The sequence below is a fragment of the Gossypium hirsutum genome, chromosome A03 (genome assembly GCF_007990345.1).
Source record: "Gossypium hirsutum isolate 1008001.06 chromosome A03, Gossypium_hirsutum_v2.1, whole genome shotgun sequence".
Taxonomy (NCBI): Eukaryota; Viridiplantae; Streptophyta; class Magnoliopsida; order Malvales; family Malvaceae; genus Gossypium; species Gossypium hirsutum.
This window is the reverse complement of record NC_053426.1, coordinates 25301615-25309001: the sequence shown is the minus strand read 5'-3', so window position 1 is coordinate 25309001 and position 7387 is coordinate 25301615. Positions and strand designations below refer to the sequence as shown.

At 36.6% G+C, this 7387-nt stretch overlaps 1 non-coding gene across 1 annotated transcript; it reads left to right on the top strand.

Annotated features, from left to right (window-relative positions):
• The first annotated feature begins 1032 nt into the window (after nt 1-1032).
• LOC121227474 (small nucleolar RNA R71) lies at nt 1033-1139 on the top strand. Its single transcript, XR_005925085.1, has one exon. It is a non-coding gene; the product is annotated as a small nucleolar RNA R71 (small nucleolar RNA).
• The last annotated feature ends 6248 nt before the right edge of the window (nt 1140-7387 follow it).

Below are 7387 nucleotides of genomic sequence, written 5' to 3'. Positions count from 1 at the left end.
ATTCCTTTTATTGCTCAGAAGTTCCTTTAAGAATTTTGCTGAGTTGGGCATCTACGAAAGAACTTCAATAAAGGGTAAGTTAATATGTAATTTCTTTAAGAGTTTGACAAACTTACCGAATTGTTCTTCTGTTTTGTCTTTCGTCATCGCTTTAGAATATGGCACACGAGGGTCATGAGTTGTACTTACCTATTTGGGATCATTATTGTTTACCCCTTCTCGTCCTTTGCTCATCGCGTTGTCTTGCTGTATTTCTGGCTCAGGTGCAATGAATCCTTCCTTATCTTGAGTGCTAATTGCATTGAGGTGTTCCCTCGAATTAGTTTCAGTATTACTTGGTAGGCTACCTTGTGGTCGTTCGGAGATTAGTTTGGACAACTGGCCTATCTAAGTTTCGAGTCCTTGGATCGATGCTTGTTGATTCTTAAGTGCTATATCGGTATTTTGGAAATGGGTTTCTGACACCGAGATGAATTTAGAAAGCATCTCTTCAAGGTTTGGGTTTTTCTCCTGTTGATAAGGTGGCTGTTGAAAACCTTGAGGATTTTGTGGCTTTTGATTCCCTTGACCACCCCAGGAGAAATTTGGGTGGTTCTTCCAACCTGTATTATAGGTATTACTGTATAGGTTATTTTGAGATCTAAAGTTATTATTACCTATATAGTTGACTTGTTCCTCTTCGGTTGTGGGATTGAAGGATTGATATTTTGTATGCACACCTCCTCTGCTTGAGTCACACCTCGTTACTAGATGTACCTACGTAGCACCAAGAAAACTATCAATCTTTTTATTCAGAAGTTCTACCTGATTTGAGAGCATGGTGACTGAATCGATGTTATAGACGCTGACTGTTTTCATTGGCTTTATCCTTAAACTTGCCACTGATAGTTGTTCAGTGACATCTCCTCTATTAATTCATAGGAATCTTCTGGTGTTTTATTGTTGATGGTTCTGCCAGCAGCTGCATCAATCATTTGTCTTGCCGAAGGATTCACACCATTGTAGAACGTTTGAACTTGCAGCCAAAGAGGTAACCCATGGTAAGGGCACCTTCTTAATAAGTCCTTGTATCTCTCCCACGCATCATCAAGTGTTTCTAAATCCATCTGCACAAAAGAAGAGATATCATTACGCAATTTAGCCGTTTTAACCGGCAGAAAATATTTTAGTAAAAACTTCTCGGTCATTTGTTCCCAAGTAGTGATAGACCCTCGTGGTAATGAGTTCAACCACTTTTTAGCTTTGTTTCTTAGTGAAAAGGGAAAAAACCGAAGACGAATGGCATCATCAGAAATGCCATTGATTTTGAATGTATCGTAAAATTCAAGAAAATTCGCCAAGTGCGTGTTTGGATCCTCATCCTGCAAACCATTAAACTGAACAAACTGCTGTATCATCTGAATTGTGTTAGGTTTTAGTTCAAAATTATTCACAGCAATAACAGGTCTAACTATACTAGACTTAGTTCCTTTTAAAGAAGGTTTAGCATAGTCATACATAGTACGTGGAGTAGGATTTGGATTAGCTGCAATTGCAGGAGGCAGCTAATCGCCTGGATTTTCGGCCATCTCTTCGGTTGGGGTTTGAGTATCGTCTTCTCGCTCGTTCTCCGTGTAGCGTAAACTACGCCTTATTTCTCTTTAATTTTTGCAAATTGTAAGATCAATTTCTTCGTCAAAGAGTAATGGTCCTGACGAGTTTATTCTAGTTATAAACTATAAAAACCTGCCAAAAGAGAAAAAGTAAATTAATAAATAATAAAATAAAATAAAATCGCAAGAAAAATAAATGGCTAAAGTAATAAAAAATTAGTGTTCCTAATATTTCAGTTCCCTAGCAACAGCGCCAAAAACTTGATCGCGTGATTCATAACAAGTAATAAATATTTATAATTAAGATCGAACCTAGATTAACTATTATCAAGACGAAAAGGCAAGCGCACCTATCAAAAAATAGTATAGTAACGACAAGACCGGGATATCGTACCCAAGGGAACAAAAAGTACTAGTAATAACTATCTTTTTATTATCTAGCCTAGGAATAAAAGGGTTTGTTTATTAAACTAATTATCTAAACTAATTAACCGATTTAATTAAAGCAAAGAGAAAATTGGGAAAAATACTTGAAAAAAAGCAATTGATAAAGACGACACCCAAGGAGGAATCCACCTAGATTTCACTTGTTATCTGACTCTAAGCCGGACGATTTATTCACTTGACTTGATCCGTGGAGATCCCTAAGTTAAGTTATTATCCCTATTCAAGACTAATAACGTCTAATCCCTAGATTGAATAACCGAGACTTTTATTTAATTAACATTCTAGGATTGCATTAACTCGATCTATGGATCCCCTTATTAGGTTTCACCCTAATCTGGCAAAATCTAGTAACCCTATTTCTAGGCGTTCGATCAACTCCGCTTAATTATGCCAAATCTACTCTTAGGCAAGGTCTATTCCTCCTCTGCATAAGCACATTAAATCATGAATTAATACCCAGAATATTAACTCAAGCATTAAGAACAAATAATTAAGAACTAATCAAGTATTTATCATACAGTTTAGATAATAATAACAAGATCTATCATAGGTTTTATCCCCCTTAGGTATCTAAGGGGTTTAGTTCATAATAAAATAAAAGTACATCTCAAAAGTATGAAAATAACAAAACATAAAGAAAACTCTAAAACCCCTAAAGGAATTCTGAGAGAGATCTTTAGTCTTGGAGTAGCTCCAGCTTTTGAGATGGATCATCTAGCTTTCTTCAAGTAATTCCCGGCGTATGGTACTATATTCTAGAAAAGTTCTGGAAAGTGCGTCCTTCTTCTAGGTCACACTTAGGGTGTTTATATAGGCTTTGGATTGGCTTTCTTCCTCCCTAAGTACCTTTTTCTGTGTAAAATACAACTCTTTGAAAAAGGGACACGCCCGTGTGCCACGACGGTGTTCGATCGTTGAATTACACACGGCCGTGTGGGCTCAATGGCCAGGCCGTGCGAATCGTGAAAACCTTGGTCGACACCCCCGAAGGCCACGGGCGTGTGAGTTGCCCGTGTGGCAAGGCTTAGGCCGTGTCATCTTCTCGATTTGATCCGTTTTTGTCCCTTTTTAGCTCGTTTTTAGCTCCTTTCAACACTTGGTGCTCTCCTGAGTACAAAACATGAAATAACCGGATTAAGAGCACCAAAATCCACAAATCTAGTAATAAACATCCATAAATATGCTAAGTATTTGGGCTATAGATATGTACAATTTGGCGTTTATCACTTATCACCCTATCTCTAGACATGCAATTAACTCCGCTTAATTATGACAAATTAACTCTTAGACAGGGTCTATGCCACCTCTGAATAAGAGCATTAACTTGAACCAATATCCTAGAATATTAAAACAAGAATTAAGAACACATAATTAAGAACAAGTCAAATATTTATCATACAATTCAAATAATAATAACAAGATCCGTCTTAGGTTTCATTCCTCTTAGGTATTTAGGGGGTTTAGTTCATACTTATGAAAGAAAACATTTCAAAAGCATAAAGATAAAAAAACATAAGAAAACCCGAAACTCCTGAAGGAACTTGAAGGGAGATCTTTACTCTTGATGATGAATCTGGCTTCTGAGATGGATCAATTAGCTTTCCTTGAGTAATTCCCTACTTCTTACTCTGTGCCCCCCTCTTAAGTGCCTCTTTAGGTGTTTAAATGGGCTTTATAATTCCTAATAAATGGGCTTTATAATTCCTAAGAGCCCTCAAAATTGGCCTTTTCTAAATAGAGTTATACTTGGGCTCGGCAGGGACACGCCCGTGTGCAATTACTCCAGCCCATGGTAAAGGCTGTTGAATAGGCACGGGCATGTAGTCTACTTGTGTGAGTCATGCTTCAATCCTGCCAAAGAGACACGGTCGTGTGACATGGCCGTGTAAGGAAGTTCAGGCTGTGTTGATTTCCCATGTGGGTCTATTTTCTCCGTTTTCGGCCCGTTTCTCGCTCTTTTTACTCTCCTATTCTCACCTAAGTATAAAACATGAAATTAAAGAATTAAGAGCATCAAATTCACCAAATTTAAGGAGAAATCATCCATAATTGTGTTAAGCATGGGATAAAAATATGCATAAATTACGGTTTATCAAATACCCCCACACTTACGCATTTGCTTGTCCTCAAGAAAAATCCTCAACTCACAATCAAAATAAATTCTTTTCAATTTATAATCCCTATCAATAATATCTCAAAATAATCCATAAGTATTCATACATTGAAAATTCAACTAAAAGTACATCAAAGTTTCAAACATTCCAAGTTGAGTATTTTATCACGAAAACATAGGTGTCTCCCCTTTCTAAGTGATTACCTTTGATCAAAATATCACAGAGTTTGACATCCTCCCTAAAGATTCACTCAAATCACTCAATGTGTTTAAGGACATCAATTAAAGCACTCATTAGTTAATATGAAAAGTTATTACCAAGGCTTGATTGAAAATCAAATCTCCACCACTATATATTGAGCTGATACGTCAATCAAAAAGGTCTTTAGAGGGTTGTAACATGGCTTTGGCTAGGGGGTATGGTCACAAGCTGAAGGAAAAGGTTAGAATCGAGATTGAATTGAAAAACTACCTAGCTAGAAAAATAACTAATCATCAGTACAAATGAGCTTCTTCTCAGAATATAGAATTAACAATCAAGCTAAAAAATGATGAATTACTACTAATATGTATGTAAGTATATATATATTAAGAATAAGTCAAATAACATAGAACTTTAAAACATAGCTAAGCAATTAGTTCAAATCAAATCTCGACAAAAATGGGGATCAAATTAGGGGATTTCAACAATAATGGGTTATTGGTTAATATTTAGGATAAATCAATTAATTGCTTGTTAGGCTCAAAGGGGTTTACTAAGGGTCAATTATGAAGGTAGGCTTTTGTGGAGTAAGTGGGTTAAACCTAAGTGCCTTTATCATCTTGACATATCAAATCAAATGGTGTGGTCTTAACATGCATAATCAAGCAAGTTCTAGAATAACAAATCAATACTGACGCACTCATAATAAAAGTGAGCATGAAAGAAATAAAATATGCTCTAAAGGCTCAAGATCTCACAAAAATTATGGCTTTTTGATGTTTAAACTTGTGAATTTCAACTCACAATAATACTTAAATTTAGGGAAACCTAAAAGTTTATAATTCTACAAAAAATCAACTTATTATGCTTGATTCCCTAATGTCTTAAAGTTTAAACAATCAATGCATAAATGCCTAGTTTTAATTCAAGACATATCAATAAAAATTATAAATTAATTAAAATTTATTCTAATAGTGATATGAGTGATTCACGTGAGAATAATACAAAATTTAGGGATTTCTAATGATGATATGAAAGACCCCCCTACTTTTAAGATGTACATTGCCCTCAATGTACAAAGATAGATATATTGGAAAATATATATAAATAATAATAAGATAGGGAGAGAAGTGAAACTTCCTGAATGTTGAATGAACTTCTTGATTTGGAGTTATGGAGAATAATCGGCCAAGGCAATGATGAGAGTGGAGGAGGATATTTCGGTGGTAGCAGAGGTTCATTAGTCCATAAGTCCTTTGCTATTGTAGTTTTTAGTTCCTATTTGATGATGAGCTTTGGAGCTCTTTATGACTGTGATAAAATCAGGAACTCTTTAAGAAATATAATGGAGCATAATTAATCGTAATGAAATAGAAGGAAAAAATTGTAAAAATTCAAGATAAAATAGTATAAAAAGGAAATAAAAAGCAATTTCAAAATATAAAGATAAAAATAAAATAAATAATAGGTGTTTGTAGAGAAATTGGGGCACACGGCCATGGGGCACGCTCGTGTGTGCCTTCATTTCAGCCTGTACGTTTCGTGGTTTTCAAAATTGGGTGCATTGGTGTACAAGGCCATGTTGCACGGCCGTGTCAGTCTTCGTTCACTTCTCCCACGCCCGTGTATGCAGGCACACGCCTGTGTTATTTTGACAGGCTCGACCACGGTCGGTAGCCACGATCGTGTCACTCGTCCGTGTGAATTTGGCAGGATTGCCAACGGTCTTGTTGCACGGCTGTGGAAACTTTATCGAATCCCGTGTTAGGGAAACATTTTTACTCTTTTTTAACACGGCCATATCACACGACCGTGTTGCAACTCATGGTATGTGCACGGCCTACGACACGCCCGTGTGCCTGGAGTGTGGTTCTGAAAATCCTGTGTTCAGTGACTCAGTTAGTGAATTAAATGTTAAAGACTGAAATTTAAAGAAGTTAACACTGTTAGTGCTCGGGGTACCTCTCGAGAAGTTCTTGTTTATAGTCTAGGCTCGACTCTACCTCTCTGGTGTGTGATTATGGTGGCTCGAATTGTTTACACCCATCATCCCTGCTATCAACTTTAACAATATAAGGTTTAAGACGAGTATTGTTTACCTTAAAAGTTTCGAATTTGGGGTGAATTACCTCGACTGTACCATATGGAAAAAATACTGAGTACCGTGAAAGGAATTTCTTCAATAGGTTCAGAAGTGGTAATGCGAGGATCTGCTGCATCTAGTAGTACTTTGTCTCCAACCTTAAGTTGATTTGGTGATGTATTGAGCTCGTCCTGGCTCGATTTCGATTTATCGGGTGTTCTCAATTTCTGTGTCTTCCATTCATCTAGTTCCTCGATTTGTAGCCTTCGTTCTTCATAGATAGGTCTTTTGTTATTGCTTGAGCATGGCTCGTGTAGGTTCGCCGTACTTATTTCCTGCAAAGTAGGTTACACCATATGGTTAGTTTTAGTAGAATGGTTTACACAACCACCTTCAATTTTTGATGTGTTACTCGAATTACGAGCTTGAAGGGTGATTATTTCATCTCCTACACGAAGTGTGAGTTCACCTATGCCAACATCAATTATTGTTCTAGCGATTGCTAAAAAGGGCCTCCTTAAAATTAAAGGAACGTTACTATCCTCTTCTCTGTCTAGAACAACGAAATCAACTGGGAACATAAATTTGTCAATTTTAACGAGTACATCTTTAATAATCCCCAAGGAAATCTGATTGTTTTATTCGCTAATTGAATACTCATCCTAGTTTGTTTGGGTTTCCCAGGACCTAGTTGTTTAAACATTTTGTAAGGCATGACATTGATACTAGCCCCTAAATCAGCCAAAGCATTATTAACATCTAGGCTACCAATTAAACACGGAATCATAAAACTCCCTAGATCTTTTAATTTGTTGGCCAGCTTATTCTGTAGTATGGTTGAGCAAACCGCATTTAGTTCTACATGCGACGCCTCATCCAACTTTCCCTTATTTGTTAAAAGCTCCTTTAAGAATTGGACTGCGTTTGGCATCTGCGAAAGAGCTTTAATA